The 19,706-nt window shown below is 36.3% G+C and overlaps 1 protein-coding gene across 3 annotated transcripts in view; it reads right to left on the bottom strand.

Moving 5' to 3' along the window:
• The window catches only part of col8a2 (collagen, type VIII, alpha 2), a 202,376-nt gene extending 183,020 nt beyond the window's left edge, over positions 1–19,356 (bottom strand). The window contains exons 1-3 of one of the 3 annotated variants that reach the window (XM_068215201.2): positions 19,279–19,356; positions 19,116–19,201; positions 17,620–17,720 (exon numbers count right to left, since the gene is read on the bottom strand). The gene's annotated coding sequence lies outside the window, so the exon portion shown is untranslated. Of the gene's footprint in view, positions 1–17,619; positions 17,721–19,115 lie in introns of all 3 variants that reach the window. The other 2 variants (XM_073931207.1, XM_073931209.1) reach the window with 2 other exon arrangements.
• Positions 19,357–19,706: the final 350 nt, after the last annotated feature.

The raw sequence follows: 19,706 nt of genomic DNA on the forward strand, positions 1-19,706 counted from the left end.
TCTGCGGCAGCCTTTTCTTCTCTCCTGACCTTGAAAATATAATTGGCTGAATCGTAGAAAAAGCTGAAATAAGATCGTGTGTAGGATCGAATCGAGATCGTGATCTTTTTTCGATTAATCGTGCAGCCCTACCCTACAATATATACATTCCTGATGATGCTGAATTATGTAGCCAAAATTACGTATGGCTGTATTTTGTATTTAAATGAATGCCACGGGGTGATATGACGCCATTACTTTTCACGCACACTAGCTGACCATTAATCTCCATATGGACCGATGTTACCAGTTTGTCCAGTTAACTTGCCATGTACGCTGGTGGACTTGAAACGCAGAGAGGAGTTGACCACGACGACGGGGTTTGTCATCACTGGGAATCATCCATACACACTTATTCACACACATACACTACGAACAATTTAGGTTACTCAATTTACCTATATCGCATGTCTTTGGATTGTGGGGGAAATCAAAGCACCCGGAGGAAACCCAAGCGAACACGGGGAGAACATGCAAACTCCACACAGAAACACCAACTGGCCCTGAGGCTCAAACCAGTGACCTTCTTGCTGTGAGGCTACCCACTGCACCACTGTGACGCCCTAATAATAATCATTTGTAACCAAATAAAAAATACAAATGTTTTTACTGCTTCATAGTCTGAAGCTTACAATTAACAATCTAATCAATCAAAGACACATTCTGGCATCCTATGAGATTTCTAAACATTAGACAGGCAGCTGAACATAATTAATATTTTCCAGAATGAGCGATGTTTTTCAGCATGTAAACAGTTTCTGTAACACATGCAGCTCAGATGAAAGAACAGAAAAACAGACCTAATTTGATCAAATAATCCAGAGCTTATAGTTAATTATCCAAAAACCCAGCCCTGCCGAAGTCTGCATACTGACTTTTGCTGGCTCCACTTCCACCACAATCATTATTTGGCAAATTACAGTAGGTTATTTACAGTACAATCCCATCCTCAGCACTCAGTGGATCATTTAAACTAATGCGATTACCTCTAAAAACCCAAAAGCTAGAGGAAGCTCTTTGCATTCAGATTCTTACATACGATTTCATCCCTTCCAGTTGAGAAGTAAGCAGACGCATAATTCTCAACGCTCTCCTAAAACAACAGCTGTCGTTTTCCCGTGGGCCAATTCGAGTCAGGAACAACGAGTGAATGAATTCAGGTGGGGAAGGTATTTTAGCCCAGCCGGCCAGACATATGCCTGGTCCTGAATAAAAGCATCAATGGGAGTCCACCGATTACAGTCATCAATCCAACAACAGTGACCTGATGTCATCCTAGAGTTAACGTTAAAGCATACACTGCCTAAATAAGCTACCGAATCCATTTCCCCCCTAAAAAAATGAATACTCTGTTGTTCATAATTATTGTGCTCTTTTCCATACAGAAAAATCCAAATCAAATGGAGCAAAAGAAAACAGGAAAACAAGGCAAGCACTTTCCAGAAGATGAATTTGGCTGCTTTTTCAAGTGTGTAAATGGGAAAGTGTAATATATCACCAGAAAGAGAGAGTAAATGAGAAGAAAACTTTACTCTTAATGCGTTTTTTTTGCTGTTCGTACGAGCCTGTCGCCGCTTCATGGTCAATGCATCATGTCAGCACATTACATTGAGTTCTTTCTTACACAGCAGACATTGTAATGTTATTCATTGCATCAAATGTTTATTAAATCCACATGCTTAATCCTAAGGCAACACAGTCCTCTGTGAAATCAAAATAATGCTTATAATGAATGTTCAACTATACTCGAAGGCCACTAAGTAATAAATGGACGATATATCAACAACATGCACTCACCGGTGGACATATTCATTGACAATTTGATGTATTGAGCTTTAAATAATGGAAGTTTAAAGTAGGCATTTATAGTGCACTTTAAGTGCATTTTCAGACTGGTATATCAAAATTAATGGCATAGGTCTAATACTAAATGTATATCTAGATGTACGCATTAAGATTTACATGGAATACCAGCATTGCCTTGAGCTAATAAAACCAAGACTGAAGGAGTATAACTTTTCCACTGTCCTGTTTGCTTTACAGCTTACACAACGTGTAATGAATTGTGAAATAAAACGAAGACATGTTAAGTATAAAGCTGGCCCCGAAGTATGGTAAAAAAAATCCACTAATGCCTTGGTGACTGCATGGCTTGATTTTAATTACAGTGCAGGGAGCTGCTTTTGAAAACACTCCAATATTTTGTTATATGGTCTGTGGTCAAATCGCTTTTTTTTCTTGCCATATTCTAATGAGGTTTAAATGAGAAGAGAAGACAATAATGACATTTCCACCCAGCTCTAATTTCAGTTACATTTCTGTTACAGCTTGGTTAAATTATCAAAACCTAATTTTTTGAAAGTAACAGACATTGTTGAAATGTGACACACACTTGGTAAGTAGTCACAATAGGTCACTTATGGAAAACTGCAATAGTTATCTAAGTAAAAATAATTTTAAAAGGTTATGTTTTGTTTCTCCAATTTTTTGTAAAGCAACATCTCTTCACTTTCAAATTCTGTTAATTTTGTATCCAAATTTTAAGGAGCTATGTTTTATATATGTTCTTTAATTATGTGACATACTTTATGTCTACAATTACACCTTACTAGTACCGGGCTGGACCCCATTTTACTTTCAGAACAGCCTTAATCATTTGTGTCATAGATTCAACAAAGGACTGGAAAATTCCTCAGAGATTTTGGTCCAAATTGACATGATAGCATCAAATAGTTGCTGCAGATTTGTCGGCTGCACATCCATTATGCGAATCTCCCGCACATCTCAAAGGTGCTCTATTGGATTGATTTCTGGTGATTGTGGAGGCCATTTGAGTACAGTAAACTCATTGTCATGTTCAAGAAACCAGTCTGAGAGGATTCACACTTTGTGTTTAGAGATGCTCTTCTGCATACCTCATTTGTGTCGAGTAGTTATTTGAGTTACTGTTGACAAAAAAACGAAGAAAAAAAAAACGGTTCATTGGATTTACAATTTTTTTTAAAGGTAAATGGTTGCAAACTATTTTATGGGCTAAAATTAATCAAACTAATTCAATTTAGTCATGTTCAACTTAATTTTTCTGTTTAAATTCATCCCATATAAATTATATGCAACTTACCTAAAAAATTATGTGATGGTAAAGATTTTGCTGTGGTCATCAAAAAGCTACGCATATATTGTTATTATTAGTTTTTTTATGAATTATTGATGAATAGAAAATACAAAAGAACATGATTTGCTAAATAAATATTTGTAACATCATACATGTCTATACTGTCACTTGCGACCAATTTAATGCATTCTTACAGAATAATTTATATACAAGTATATATATATATATATATATATATATATATATATATATATATATATATATATATATATATATATATATATAAGATTTTTACTCATTATGGCACACGTGCTGCTGATAATGTGACAATAAAAGCGATTTGAGTGATTTGATTTGCACTCCAAATTTTTATAGTGTGCTCACACAATACAGTTCAATCAAGACCAAATAAATGAATTAAAATATTAAAGTCTGGTTTGCTTCACCATTCACTGACATACTTCGCAAATGTACTTATTTAATATCCAAAACAATGTTTTGTTCTGGACTAATAGCTCATTTTATGTGTGCACGTGTTGGTATTTTGATTAGCTGTGAACTTGTGAAGATCGTATAAAATGTCAAAAAGCAGTCAAAAGCACCAGCAATTCCTCTCTTGCCAACAAAAAACAAAACAAAAATCCACAGAATGCCTGTAAAGAGCAACATAACGACTATTAAAGAAAAAACAGGTATGGTTGAGCAGACCATCCATTCAGGGTTGCATACCATGAATTTGTTTCCTGTTTATGGTTCATTCAGATTAGGGCTAGGCAATATGACCTTTTTAAAAAAATCCACAAAATTATTATTATTATTATTATTTTATAAATGTCATTAAAAAAATCTATTTATGATTTAAATATTTTTTTCCCCCACAAAAAAAAAAAAAAATGCTTGAAGGAAACCAGAGCACCCGGAGGAAACTCACGCAAACACCAAGAACAAGCAAACTCCACACAGAAATGCCAACACACAATTTTCATACAATTTTGAACCAGCGACCTTCTTGCTGTGAGGCGATCGTGCTACCCACTGCGCCACCGTGATGCCAAAAGCTGTCATTTAAAAAAATCTTTTTAAAAAATTTAACAAGAATGAATTCATAATCATAATTGCATACAAACCGTTTTAAAAAATAACATAAGTTAAATAGTTGGTACAATTACAATGAAAGTAAACTTAATGATTGAGCATGAATAATTTTTTTTATTTATTTTTTAATAAACATGCATTTAGAAGTTTTTAAAAAAAAATTTTATTTTTACATTTTATTGCTTTTATTTGTGTCGGGTTGCTGCATCTGGTAGATAAGTCCAACGCACTGAGCAAAGTTTGTATGCAGATTTTTACAGCAATAAACGTCTTTGTGGCTGGGTCACGTCATTTATCCGGAAACAGCCATGCGTCTTCACCATTAATTGTCTTATCCATTACTTCTTACCGTGAGATACACAAGCTGTGGCGCGTAGATTCAAATGTGTGTTGTGGTGAATGCCTCAATGACAATGTTTACATTTATTCATTTATTTGACATGGACATCACAATTACAATGGACAACCAAATGCCTTTGTTAAAGAGTTTTAGCAAACTTGCTAATTCTCAACACCTGTCCACAAGAGGCTTGGCAAAACTGTCAAGATGGAAATATAATAAATACATATAAACAACATTATAATTCTTTACATTAAATTACTGAAGGCAAAAGCAACGAGACATGATCCAACAAACTAATGGGAGACTATTTGTGCAAACACTGCTGTTTTGTTTTTTAACCATTTTTTAAGAACACGACTAACAATATTGATATTACTTTCTGATTTTAGGCTAACAGGTAAATCATTCCAGTGTGGCTCCCTTTACAGAGAAACAGATATACCAAAAGAGGTCTTACACTTTGGCACTAGACAGTCACTATAAGCAGTTGCCCGTGTGACTCTGTGAGAGGTTTGATGGCTACTGATTAGATCAGAAAACAGCATAGCAACATGATTATTTAAACATTTAAAGAGCCCATATTATACATGAAATAGGGTCATATCTTGGTTGTAAGGGTCTCCAACAACAGTTTAATATGCATGCAAGGTCAAAAAACACTTTCGTGGTCTTATAATCTGCATTTATTTTTACCTAATTATCCCAGCGACTCCTGTATGAATCGTCCAGTGATTCATTTGTTCCCAAACCCCTCCTTAGCGCGAAGCTAATCTGCGCTGATTGGACCAATGACAGTCTGTTGCGATTGGTCGACTGCCTTCAGTCAGAGAGTGAAATGCCAAACAGCTAATCAGCAATATAAAAGTAATCACAGTTCATGCACGCTCGATAGTGTAGGCATGGATTTTAGCTGCCAGTGGGTCAATGTAAATACAGACTAAAGACTTGAAAATTCAGACGACTAACTATTTTATTGAGCAAAAACTCCAAAAATAGTTGAGAAGATCTCCTAGCTTCTCACTCTGCTCTTTTCACAGACACACACACACACATATTGCACACACACACACACACACGCACTTAACCCTGCTCCGGACGACAACGCGCGCGCGCGCACACACACACACACACACACACACAAAGCAGCACGCGTCGCGTTTTTAACGTGACTTTGCACGCGATAAGAGAATATAGCCAGTTAACCTGATACAGTACACGCGGTTACAAGTAACAAATCACAACTAAATACATTTGCAAGCTAGAGTCAACGAGGCAACTTTAATCGCACGTACTTACACTTGAGAAATGGAGGAAGAAAAATCCATCCTGACGTCCATCAGTAAGTTACTCTTTACTGATCCTTACTTTAACAAACGCTGATGAAGTATTCTTTGTAGCATGTAGTTTCCAGAAGTTTCCAGTAGTTTCCAACTGTTCAAAGCTTGGCTATAATGCTGAGGTTTCATCTTTGGGTAGAGACTCAATATATCCATCTGCAGTGTGACTTCAATCGACCGGCATGTTTGTGTGTGTGTTTGTGGGTGTGGGTGTGTGTGTGTGTGTGTGTGTGTGTGTGTCTGGGTTTCTGCGTCAGAGGGCGGGGCCTCAGGTTTGAAATCTCCCGGGTTTGCGCGTGCACGTGAATAACTTGGTTTCGTTCGTACGTCATGGCGAAACACCTAATGAATCGGTGACAAGGCGACTCGTTTGAAGCACTATGAGTCGACTCTTTTATAGATGAATCAACAGTTTAAAACACTGTACACTAACAGATTTAAGCCTTAGCTGGATACTTCACTTCACTTAGAGCTGTGTTACACACTACATGGAAGGGAATTTTTAAAAACCCATAATATGGGCTCTTTAAAAACCAATTTAAGATAATTAAATTTGACAAAACTAAAATGGTTATGTTTACCTAAAACTTTACAATGATGCCATCGCATAGACTTTAAGTCCATAATTTTAACTGCTTGTTTATATACTGAGTTAATAGGCTTCAATGAAGTTAAAGAGTCTTGTGACCATGATGTGATGCAATAAGTCAAGTGAGAAAATATCATTGTGTCCATGTATAATTTCACAGTTTGATATGTTAAAAACCTTCTAATAAAATAAAAACAGACTTGGGCTTAACTTTCTTATATTTTTAACACGACTATCAAATTTTAAATTAATGTCTAGAGCAGGGGTCACCAATCTCGGTCCTGGATTTAGCTCCAACTTGCCTCAACACACCTGCCTGGATGTTTCAAGTATACCAAGTAAGACCTTGATTAGCTTGTTCAGTTGTGTTTGATTAGGGTTGGAGCTAAAATCTCCAGGACACCAGCCCTCCAGGAACAAGTTTGGTGACCACTGGTCTAGAGTTATGCCAAGATACTTAACTTCATTCACTTCTTTAAAAACTTTATTGGTGGATGAAGCAACTGTTTAGAGTGTAAATGCTCCATTAATTGTTCTGCAACTTTCTCCAGATCTTTTGACACTACAGGTAGAATGGCAATACTTACAAGCAACATCCTTATTTTAACATCCAGGTTTATAAATCGATATAATTATTGCTGTCTTCCAAATTTCTGGGAAAGTTTTTGTTTGTATCGACAAATTTAATAAATATGTAATTGGCTCCAACAGAAAATGTTTATATCTCTTAATTCATTCAGAGTGAAAATTAAAAATATCCTTAGCTGTAGAATTACTCATATTTTGTATTACGTTTTGGACTTTTTTACAAGATCCTTCTTTAATATAAAAGGAGTCTGGGTGTACATAATCTGGTTCCTCAGGGTGTGATTATTAAAAGCATTTGCTATAGCCTCATCACTGCAAATCATATTATTAGTAACTTTAAGATCCTTTATTTTAGAATGGTTTTGCCTGTTTGAGTTAGATAGTCTATTGATATGTTGCCACAATTTAAAACTGCTGCCATGGACCTCCACAATTATTTTTTAGATAATCAATTTAGTAATCAATTTTTTTGCCTTAATCTAAATAAGACAATAATATGGTTAGGGTGTTTATATGAGTTGCTTTACAATGTTCCTTTCATAATCCCGTTTTACTATAGCAATTTTTTTGTTTTAGCTGTTATATACTATAATTTGTTTCTGTTTGTTACAGCATATTATTTGCAGTAAATAATTGAACTAACCAACTATGCCTCATATGTTTCATTGACAGATTAATTGATCACTAAAATATGATTGACTTGGATTTAAGGTGCTTCGATTTAAAAATGAAAATTTCAAAATTAGCATAGATGTACCCAAGCTACTTTTGCCAAGTAGCTTTTAGCTTAGCTTGCTGCATTTTCCAGAGAGTAGCTTTTACTGTAGTTAAGCTACATTTTAAGTAGAGTAGCTAATAGCTTAGCTCACTACATTCTTCAAGTAGCTTGCCCAACCTTGTGCATAAACTTCAAGCATATAATTCAAAAATTTCTACAGCTAATTAAAGGAGCGACATGTTTTACAAGCTGCAGCATTCATGTTTCAGTAAAATCCGCCCATGCTTTCAGGACTGAACATCTGGAAGAGTGTCTCCATGTATGTTCCAGCGAGTGTGTCCATTTTTGATTTCCACGTCACACTGAAGATATTTTCATTCATAAGCGCAATACTGTTTACACAGACGCATCTGTAATTGCGTTCATATGTGACTCCAGGGAGACATGTACAGTGCGTTTCCACATGTTCGACATCTAATACTGCGCGCTAATTAATTGGATGATCCCTTTCACAGATCCAGCTTTCGACATTTAAATGCGCAGGCATGCCTGAGAAATTCTTTTTCATTGTTTTTTTTTTCCTCCTCCCAAATTGTTTGCATCTGCGAACGGAGGCTTTGTGCAATCTATCCCTTTATCCCCTCATTTTCACAATAATTTGCTTTTCTATGACATTTTATCCGTCAACCGTTAGTCAGAGACTGTTTAAGCATTCAGTTCTCCTCTAAAAGCGACATAAAAGTGTGTTCGGGATGAAATTGTGGCCATCTCAGCGAATACCTGACAGGAAGGAATTCACGATTTGAATTCCGCCTTGAAATTACATTGGAAATATTTGTATAAAAGGCCACAATCACTGTGAATTATCTCTGACATGTTTGCACACTCGCAAAAGTGAGCTTCGGGAAAGCCAAAAATGGAAACACAACTCATTATTTGTGTGTGTAAGAGAGAAATAAATCCATTAAATGACCTGTAAAGTGAGTAGAGAATAGAGTAGGATGAGCTGAGGGTGGCTTTTGTTTGTGAAAGGCATGCGGAAAGTATGTGGTTTTCTCAAGGACAAGTTAGACAGGGCAGGCCACCTCACAGAGGGAAGCTGGAGTCTCTATGGTACCGTGTGGAAAAAATCCGGGCCAGAATGAAAAGAGGTAACCCAAGCCGCTGAGGTGGCCTGATAGAAGTCAGAGGCCAGGGTACGACTCCCCCCTTTCCCCCCCCCCATCCACACCCACTTTGTGTTGTGTTGAGTGCAAGGAAGAAACTCCTCTGCTAAGAGCCAAGATAAGCAAATATAATGGTGCCACACATTAGGTTACTGTAAGGAGGGAGAAAGAGAGAGGGAGTAAGTGAGAAAGTGAAAGAGAGAGTGTGTCTTCGTTCTATCAGGAGTCCAATCGGCTCCTCCTTTTCTTGACATTTAAGAATAGGGAGCCATGCGATAAGGAGATCTTTCTCAAGCTGAAGTAGTGAGCCAGAGAGCGCCAGCTGGAACCGTACGGTGTCAAGGCCTCACCATGCTAAAGCCCAAAATAAAACAACGTATGCATTTCAACAAAGCCTGTGGTTTCAATAATTCTTAATAATAATTACTTTATTAAATAACATTAGTAAATTATTTTAAGTATTACAGTTGTAGTCAGAATTATTAGCCCCCCTGAATTATTATTCCCCCTGTATATTCTTTCCCCAATTTCTGTTTAACAGAGAGATGTTTTTCAACACATTTCTAAGCATAATAGTTTTAATAACTGATTTCTATTATGATGATTATGAACTGATTTCTTTTACTTTTGCCTTGATGACAGTAGATAATATTTTACTAGACATTTTTAAGATACTGCTGTATTCAGCTTAAAGCGCAATTTAAAGGTTAAAGGCCTAACTAGGCAAGTTAGGGTAATTAGACAAGTCATTGCATAATATTGGTTTGCTCTGTAGACCAGTGGTCCTCAACCTTTTTTCACCGTGGACCAGTCAACAATTGACAATTTTAAAGCGGCTCGAAAGAATGGGGGGGGAAGCTAGGCGACCATCAATTGTTTTGGTTGTTGCTAGATCAGATATGGTTGCAGCCGAAAGTTAACGTGAATGATTTATATTGTTTACAAAATTTTCAATGTATTGTATTTTATTAACGTCTACCCCAACACAAACTTTTCACAGTAATGTAAAAACAGAAGTATTATTTATGATTTTTATTAAATTACCTAAAACATTGTATTTTAATAATGCCTTCCCCCACCCCAACCCTAAACCCAACCGACACAGTACTGTAAAAATATTAATTATTGTTATACAGTGTTACAAAAATTATGTTATAATGATGTGCGTAAGCTGTAGACTTTACCATCGTTTTCTCAGAGGATGACAGTCTGACAAAACATTGCTGCAGCTCTGATACAAGTTTTATTTACAGACAAAATTTAAAAGCACTGCAGTGTTTGTCGGAGATAATTACTAAAACAAAATGTGTATATTGAAAACAAAATATGAAGCTGATCGGTCAGTCCTTGTCAGCTGACTTGCGGTGCGATTGCGCCATTCTGGAAAATGTTTTCAACTGGGAGCACCTGAAAGAAAATAACGAACACTCCTCCATTGGAAATCATGAACTTGCATGGCCGCCGTCATTTGCGATCTCCAGCAGTTGATCCTTTTGCACAGACATGCTGGATTCACTTGATTTGTTACAAAAGGGTCAGAATCCATTCCTTGGCAGTTTGTGGGCCTTTTCCTCTTCGTAAGGAAACTTTCCAAAAGTGTCTGTTTCTAACTCATTTTGCAAGCTTACAGAGAGATTACCGAGAGAATTTGGTCATTTTTCAAAATAAAAGATTTTTCAAAATAAACCAATTCAGACTAAGATAATAAATAAAAGATAAATAATTAATGAATTCTTTTGGAGCCTGGTACCAAATGGTCTACAGCCCAAGGGTTGAGGACCACTGCTGTAGACAACTGAAAAAAAATATTGCTTAAGGGAGCAGAGATGATAATATTGAGCTTAAATTGTTGTTTTTTTATTATTTATAACTACTTTTATTCTAGCGGAAATAAAAAAAAGAGTCTTTCAGAAAATATTATAGAAAATACTGTGAAAATTTACTTGATCTGTTATTTATCATTTGGGAAACATTTGAAAAAAAATTTAAATAAAAAATTCAACTGTATTTCTAAAAAAATGTATACAAATATTTTATATTCTTATTAAATTAATACTATTTGTGATAATATTAAAATCATATTAAACCTTATATTAAAATTAATTAACAATATTAAACTTGTTTAAATATTTAAATCACTACAACTAAATTTCATATTCCAAGTTGAAATTTTTGTAAAAAAAAAATAAAAAAATAAAAAAAATTTTCTGAGTGAAACGATAAATCCAGTATCACATCTTATCTTTACATGTGTGCCATTTGATAAAGTCTTTAAAAATTTTTTAGACTGCACTGTCTTTCTCACACAGCTTTGCAACTTGTGTGTTTACATACCTAATGACTGTAAAACTATGTTGGCAATGCATATCTGTGTCAGCCAAATGTTAAGACTGACAAAGGGCCATAAAGATAAACTAGGTTAAAATAACAGATGTAAATAATAGGATGTAGACTGCATCCTGTAGGGGAAATGCATCCTAAGACAGGCATTATTATCTGATCTGAGGTCTGTGAGCACAAGGTGACAATACACTCCTTGCCCAGGATGAGCTGCTAATATTTACTCTTGAGCACAAATGCTTTTCCTACACGCTTCCTTTATGTGATGTCAACATAAAAATACACGACTGTAAAAACACTGTAAAAATGTACAAACCTACAGAAAAACATACTTTGGCAAGTAAATAATTAAAAAATAAATAAATATATTATCATATATTTATTTATTTATTCATATGACTAATTTTCCTTGTACTGTTTTATTTTTATTTTACTTGTGGGGAAAATAAAATAAAATGGTAATAAAAAGTATAAATTCGTATAAATTTAAAAAAAAATACAAAAAAAAATCAAGAGAAACAAACAAACAAAAAAAATTAGTTGAAATTTTGTAGTTTGTAATTTTTTTGTAATATTTCTTCTAAATTTAAATTTATTATTTTTTTATTTCTAAAAATGTGTGATGACTAAAATATTATAATAAATATTTTAATAAATCTGTTTTATTTAAATGCACCAAAATTGTTAACTATATTCACTGAGAAATTGATTAAAAATATTAATATTCAAAATTTTATATATAATGCATTATAATTCATGCATTAACACAGTTACAGTCACCAGTGATCTAGCTACTGCGGATCGCTGGAACACTGCACACACGCAACAGTTACGAACAAATCCTGTCATGCACCTCACACACACCTGTTCTGGTTTTACACTGCTTACACACTGGTGCTGCGACAAGGACGTAAGAAGCATCAAGGGGTGCATCAAAGACACATATACATGCATTGGGTCACACCATCTCTAATCATTTAATTCTAAATACATTTGAGGGATACGACACCGTCGGCGATATTAAGCACGTTTGTTCTTGTTGCTAAGATATAAAAGACAAAGCGAACAGTACGGTGCATTCAGTGAGCGACTCCCATCATCAACATGCATGATCGCATTCATCTAATTTGCTTCAACTAAGCATTTTAAAGTGTGGCTATATTTTAAAAGCAAGGATTCTGACACACCAACATGCAGCAGATGCTTTACTAAACTTTCATATAAGGGGGGTAACACGTCAATCTTAATGTAACATTTGAGGGCACATCGAATCAACTTAAAGGCAGAGGAATGCATTGAGTTTGACAGCATGCGACATCATCTGGCACTTTCAGTGAATACGTCTACATGGACACCAATACTTTAATATGATCAGGACAATACTCTGATTAAGAGTGTGCCATGTAAACAGTGATTTTTGATTACCTTAAAGGACCACAGATACCTGCGTCACGAAATGCGGAAGTTTTTTCTTTCCATTCAAATTCCATTAAAGCAGCACTCTTCCTTACTTGATATTGTCATTCAATTATTTAGATTAAGGCAAATAATTAGATTACTGATGTCCATGTGAACATAGTCACAAGCCCAAACCCTAGAAAATAGGAGTTGGCTGATATTGATGACAGTCTTTCCACAGGTTAGCGGTAAGCTAATCTAATGTTAATTACATAATGCAAATCTTGCATTCACGCTAAAAATAAATGATCAAAATAAATATATTAAGATAATCAAAATATCTAAAATATAAATGGATGTATACTTTAAACTTATTATAAATACATAATTATATAAATTTTGTGGCTCAAAAGTATCAGGTCAGGGCAGGCCCAGTTTTGGCACTGGTACCGTTTTTAAAGTATCAAATTGGCACCAATATCAAAATAACCCCAAACGATACCCAACCCTATTTATCACTAGCTCATTTGGACCCTGAATGTCTAGGTTTCTGTCTATAAATGATATGAATGAGCATGAGACATCAACTGAATCCATATGTCCAGTCAAGGTAAAAATAAAGAAAGAATGATCCCAGATTTACAGACGGAATAACTTAATGCTTACAATGCCAAAAAAACAGACATTTGGACTCCAGCCTATTATTTACAATGAGCAAAACATTGCCGCAAAATATATCCAGGCCAATTAGCCATCTATTGTAAGTAAAGAAAACTTTGAACTTTGGATACTACGTCTGCCAAATGCATACATTAAACATTAAACAGTCAGTTCCGACTACTAAAGGCAAAGTCTGGACCAAAACCGGAGGAAGGAAGCGTCTCTACTTTTCAAAAATAAAGCAGGCCCATTTCGGTTAGTAGATGAACCCAAACACTTCATCAATCAATAAACAGAATCCCTGGCTTAAATTTCAAAACAGGATATGAGTTAATCGTTTCCCTATTTAACCATAATAAATATCATCCTCCTTAGAATGCATACTCCTAGCACGACCTTCTAGTTTAAATGTAAAAATTTAAAGCCTGTTTTTTACGTTGGACTGATTTGACATCTAATCATTTGTGATTCCTATTGTTGCAATGCAGCAATATGGTGCCTGCTAGGCTTGTCTAAAAGCAGTTGGAGTACATTTATCAAAACCTTGTTTCCAGCATGCTTATGTAACCTCACACACTCTGCCCAGCATCGCTACAAAGACTCCCTCAGGCCTCTGTAACATGTGCGACTACACTACATACAGACATAAAATACTAAAAGGAAACGAATACTGAGCTCCAGCCTCGTATTTAGTAGAGAAAGGAGGTTACCGCTGCCAATATATTTCCCCTTTCCTTTTCCATCACCCTATTCAGCTCGAAATATGCAAGTGTAACAGTCAACAAAATGAGAACAAGGATTTTATGGAGGGAAACTGCCTCAGAAAGGTTAATGCAGAGGTTTTTTTTCTTTTTAATTTAGAGGGAGGAATCTCCTGCTATATTGGCCGAGTATCCACCAAATGCATCTCTGGAATGAGAGAATGCATCTATGGCTTTCCTGTGGTTTCTCGTCATCTGCAAGTCATAATTAGACCCTGATAGGGTCTCGGCTTCTTGCCCTTTCTTTCCACTGCCAAGCAAACGGCAGGGCAAAACACACCCTCTCTTTACTTCGCCATGTCCATCTTGTTCTTACCGGTGCAGTTAATATTTACCGAGCATAGCAGCAGAAGTCACAATTTCCATTTGAAAAAAAAAAAAAGTATGGAAAAGCATGTCTTTGAGTAGTGATGTCATTCTAGCTTACATCAGATTCATTTACCCAACTTAAGTTACCTAGCCTATGAGGTATAGAAATCAAGATTTAGGTATGGTTCAGTCAAAAGTGAATTCTGTTTCTTTTTTGTTGATATAACAACTCAGGTAGCAAAGAATTCTGGCCCAGATTCGGCATGAAGCTGGCACAGCAGGCATTCTTCCAGCACTGGCATACAGCATGTGGGCCAAACATGGCCCAGGTTTGGAAGAGGAAGCACCGTCTTTAAGGCGGCACATAAGACTTGGGCCAGATATCAAATGTAGTATTTGACCCAGATGTTAAAAATTTATATGTGGGGGACTTAAATTTGGTCCATCTTGACCCACTTTTAAAATACATCTAATTTATTTTATAGTAAAGAGAAAATTCTACCAATCTGGTTGCTTCGAGAAAAAGTGTGGCCATAAAGCGAAATGCTTTCATGGGTTTATTAAATTCTTTGCAGTCGTGACACTCCAACATATCTGGCCCAGGCTGAGTTATTATTAACTTGACTGAGACTTGGCCCAGATATGGTCCATGTTTGGCCCTTATATGGAAGCCAGACTTGGTCCGATCATGTTCCGTAATTCACTGTGGCATGTGGGCCAAGCAAAAGCTGATTGTGTGGGCCAGATCTGGACCAGAGAATTTTTCTATGTGGGAAGTAAACAAAAAGCAAGAAAAATATTTACTCATGATTGCTTCCATGGAGAGTATTTACAATATGCTTAAGCCATGTTTTAGATGTAGATTTCTAGAAATAACCAACGCTTTCTCACTGAAATTCCCAACTTTTTTTAGTGGCTAATTCATATGAGTTTTTAAGATCTCATTCGAATGATTTGCTCATCCCCCAATGACGGTTGGGTTTAGGGGTGGGGTTGGGTGCCATGCCTCCTTTTAAGTATTGCCTATTTTGTACCACTGAATTCATACAAATTCATACTGTACGAATTAACTACTAAACCGACAAAACAAAAAAGTTACGTTTCCAGCCTGATTTCACAAGGAAATGCAACTATTACCATATTTCACTCATAGGAAAACATACGATTTTTAAAACCCACCCTGAACCCTACCCTTTATTGGGTATAGGATGTATGACCCTACCCTTCATTGGGTATAGGATGTATGACCCTACCCTTCACTGGGTATCTGATGGCTGATAGACATCAAGATGCTGAGCCGGCATCACAATCCTCTGCCCCGCCCCCATCGCAGCTACCCACTCGCAAAAAATACACACTTAGGCCCCATTTACACTAATACATTTTAGTTTTAAAATGGCCTTTTAGAATGAAAATGATCCACATCCACACCACCGTTTCATCTAGCATTTCTGAAAAGCCCTTCTTCCACACTATAACGCTGAAATTGTACATCACGTGACCACACACACACTGTCATGCACTGCAGCGTACGTATGCATCTGAGCTTCAGCAGTCTTGAACACAAAACCCCAGAGGCCAGTGCAATCCGGACAATTTATTAAGGATGTAGGCTACTGCTGGATTGCGTCTCACTATAGTTGTTAAACGTGATATTTAATTAATCTTGTTGCTATCTAACGACTAAACGGTCTTTTGAATCTGTCAGGTATTGTGTCACCGCATCAGTACACTGCTTCAATCTTTCGCTTTAACGCTTGTACTTGTAATTTTAGCTTGTAATTTTAGCGTGCGGAAAAAGTGGTTGTCAGGTGGTAATTTGTGTGTAACTTGACTACGTTTATTTTAATTTATTTTTGATTTGGTTATGGGTCATGCAAAGACCATGCGGGTCAGGTAGTTGAAATGGTAGGCTATTAATAATTTCTTTATTTTGAATGAATGAATTATTCATAAATAATTAATCCATCACCGTCTAAGACTACGATGCCATCGTCCATCACAATGTTTCACAATAGTCACAAATTAGTCGACATCACCCAACCCTAATTGGGGGATGTGCAAATCATAACAAAGTGTATGAATGAGATAATAGAATCTAATATGAATTAGCCACTAAATCAAAAACTTATGAATTACAGTAAGATTGTGTTGCGTCGTGTCACACAAAATTAACTTGATTCCTCTGTTCATCTAAACAAATGTAAACATATATAATCTGAACCTTTGTACCACCAAACAAGCAGACAACAGTGGCAACAAATTCTGTTTTCATGTGAATTTTAAAGCAACACTCCCTCAGAGATTTACCATTTTTGAATCCATTCAGCCAATCTTCCAATCTGCTGGGAGCACTTTTAGCTTAGCTCAAAAAATACCAAACAGTGAATTTTCCTATTTAAAGCCTCACTCTTCTATGGTTACATTGTGTACTAAGATTGAGAGAAAAAGAAAAGTGGCTAGGAACTATACAATCACTTCAGCGTAATAATCAAGCAACTTTGAGCCTAATAGCATGAGCCTATTTTCAATAAAAAGGTCACTGAGGCATTCATGAATTTGTATAGTGATTATACACGTTTAGGGTGGCTGAGCGGGATTTGCGGGAGGAGGAGGAGTGTTAAATCCTTAAAAATATTTTAGTGAAGCCTATGAACACACTTTAAAAAGGAAAAAAATAACTCTTCAAGTTTTTCTGTTTTGCCTAAATATCTTAATAGTGACAAGAATTTCTCGAGTGTAGTGTTTGCCTGTGTTTCTGCCAAAGACATTGATAACCATTGTTCACCGCTTCTGTTTGACAGCTTTGTTTGCCCTCACTCATCCAAATTAGGATAATAGAAGGCAATTATTGCAGACCAGTGACCGTTAAATGTCTGTCTCATAGCCCAGCGACAATTACCCATCAATTACCACAAACTGATATTAGCTAACTCTACAAGGTCATGGCACAGCCTGTCACAAGCGAAATTGAGACCTTATCTGTCCACAAACAGGCTCTTTTCAGGTAAAATGCCCCGTAGAGGACACCGCAATTTTGTTGAACTCGGTAATAACACACAATCTGCAGTATTGGGGTGTTTTACAGACAAAAAGGTCAATTCAGGCTCAAGAAGATGTTTATGCATCAAAGAAATTACAGGAAAAGGAAGCTAACTTACTTCCTAGGTTTAGGAAGAACTTCAGTGAACTCCACCCATCCTTTGCTCAATATTATCCGTGGTTAATACAGCTGCCGGTATACAAGCCAAGATCATTCAAGCTTCAACACAAAGGAAAAATGCATACCAATGTTAAAGTTGCTTCTTCCATACTTTCAAGCAATAGCTGCAATTTTGTACCAATGCCAATTCTGACAAACAGAACTGGACATTTCAATGTATATAAATGAAAAATTATAAAAATAATAGTCATTTGGCTTAGACAATTGAAAAGTGTATATATTAGTAATATACTATCAAATAACATATAAATTATCACTGATATTGTATAAGGTGGCTGCACAGTGGCGCAGTGGGTAGCACATTCGCCTCACAGCAAGGTCACTGGTTCGAGCATCAGCTGGGTCAGTTGGCGTTTCTGTGTGGAGTTTGCATGTTCTCCCCATGCTCGCGTGGGTTTCATCTGGGTGCTCCGGTTTCACCCACAAGTCCAATAACTTGTGGTAAAGGTGAATTGGGTAGGCTAAATTGTCCGTAGTGTATGTGTGTGAGTGAGTGTGTATGGATGTTTTCCAGTGATGGGTTGCAGCTGGAAGGGCAAGTGCTGCGTAAAACATATGCTGGATAAGTTGATGGTTCATTCCCCTGTGACAACCACAGATTAATAAAGGGACTAAGAGGAAAAGAAAATGAATGAATGAATTGTATGAAGTAATTCAGTACAGAACGTAGTCTTTTTAAAAACTTAAAAATGTCCCTGCTACAAAGTACAGCTTAAACCAGCCTAGGCTGGTTGGCTGGTTTTAGCTGGTCGACCAACCTGGTTTTAGAGGGGTTTTGGCCATTTCCAGACTGGTTACCAGCCATTTCCAGCCTGGTCTTACAGTAGCTGGTCAGGCTGGAAAATGACCTGCTAAAACCAGCTTGACCAGCCTGGTTTAAGCTGGACATAGCTGGTTTTGGCTGGGCTCTCAGCCTGGCTAGGCTAGTCAAGCTAGCTGGTCATCTCCCAGCCTGACCAGCTAAGACCAGGCTGAAAATGGCTGGAAACCAGCCTGGAAATGGCCAAACACCCTCTTAAGCCGGCCTGGTCGACCAGCTAAAACGAGCCTAGGCTGGTTTAAGCTGTTTTCTTCAGTAGGGTTATTAGAATTTATATAAAGACCCTACGATGGATCATGACCAACTCCAATAATTAATTTTCAATGATAAGTAGGCCAACATATTGGGTCATCTATTTCAGACAAAAACAAATAAAGGCTGAAAAACAGCTTCAAGATAAACTTTCTAAGATAAACTTTAATACTATAATTAACTTACAAATACATCAATTGTGGATATTATATAATATTGCTAATACTATATGCGTATTAGCAATAACGTTACAATTCAAGAGTAGTGTGGCCTATTTTTGAACAAGATATTCTTACTTGCGGTAACGTTAACATGATTATGTTTACTCACAATAGCTCAGTATACAAGACTGACTAACTTACATTTTAGATGCAATAGTGCAGCAGATACGTCGTCAGTTTTATGCTCCACAGTCAGAACAGCAGAAACGTTGAGACTCACTGAGGTGCTTCAAGAAAACGAGTCGTGTTTTGAACACGAGAAGAATCATTTAGTGACTCACTTACAATTCAAGTATTTCCTTACCGCGATGAATCCGCTCTTCTGAGGGAATCAGTTGACTGAATCACTCACTTGTAAACACCTATCGCCATCTACTGGTGTAAAACATCAGAAACCCATAATCTTTATATACTTTTTACAGTCATAGATTCTCTTTTTAGTTGGTGAAAGTACAGTAAAAATAAAGCCACTTGTGACATACTATTATAGTGATACGTGTACATAATGTTTTATTGTTGTAATATTTACATAAGACAATTATGAATTTTACCTTTCATACAGTGTGTATGCTAATGTAGCTGTGTATGCAAAAGACCAGCAAACTTATCAAGATAAAACTTAACTAATCACGTTTGTTTACAAAACCAGTTTTACTTACCCTAAGTGATCTACAAAAATTCAAAATGAATTTGTATAATTAGTTTTTAACTGTTTATTGTATTTTGTTTACA

The sequence above is a fragment of the Danio rerio genome, chromosome 19, assembly GCF_049306965.1.
Source record: "Danio rerio strain Tuebingen ecotype United States chromosome 19, GRCz12tu, whole genome shotgun sequence".
In the NCBI taxonomy this organism is placed as follows: domain Eukaryota; kingdom Metazoa; phylum Chordata; class Actinopteri; order Cypriniformes; family Danionidae; genus Danio; species Danio rerio.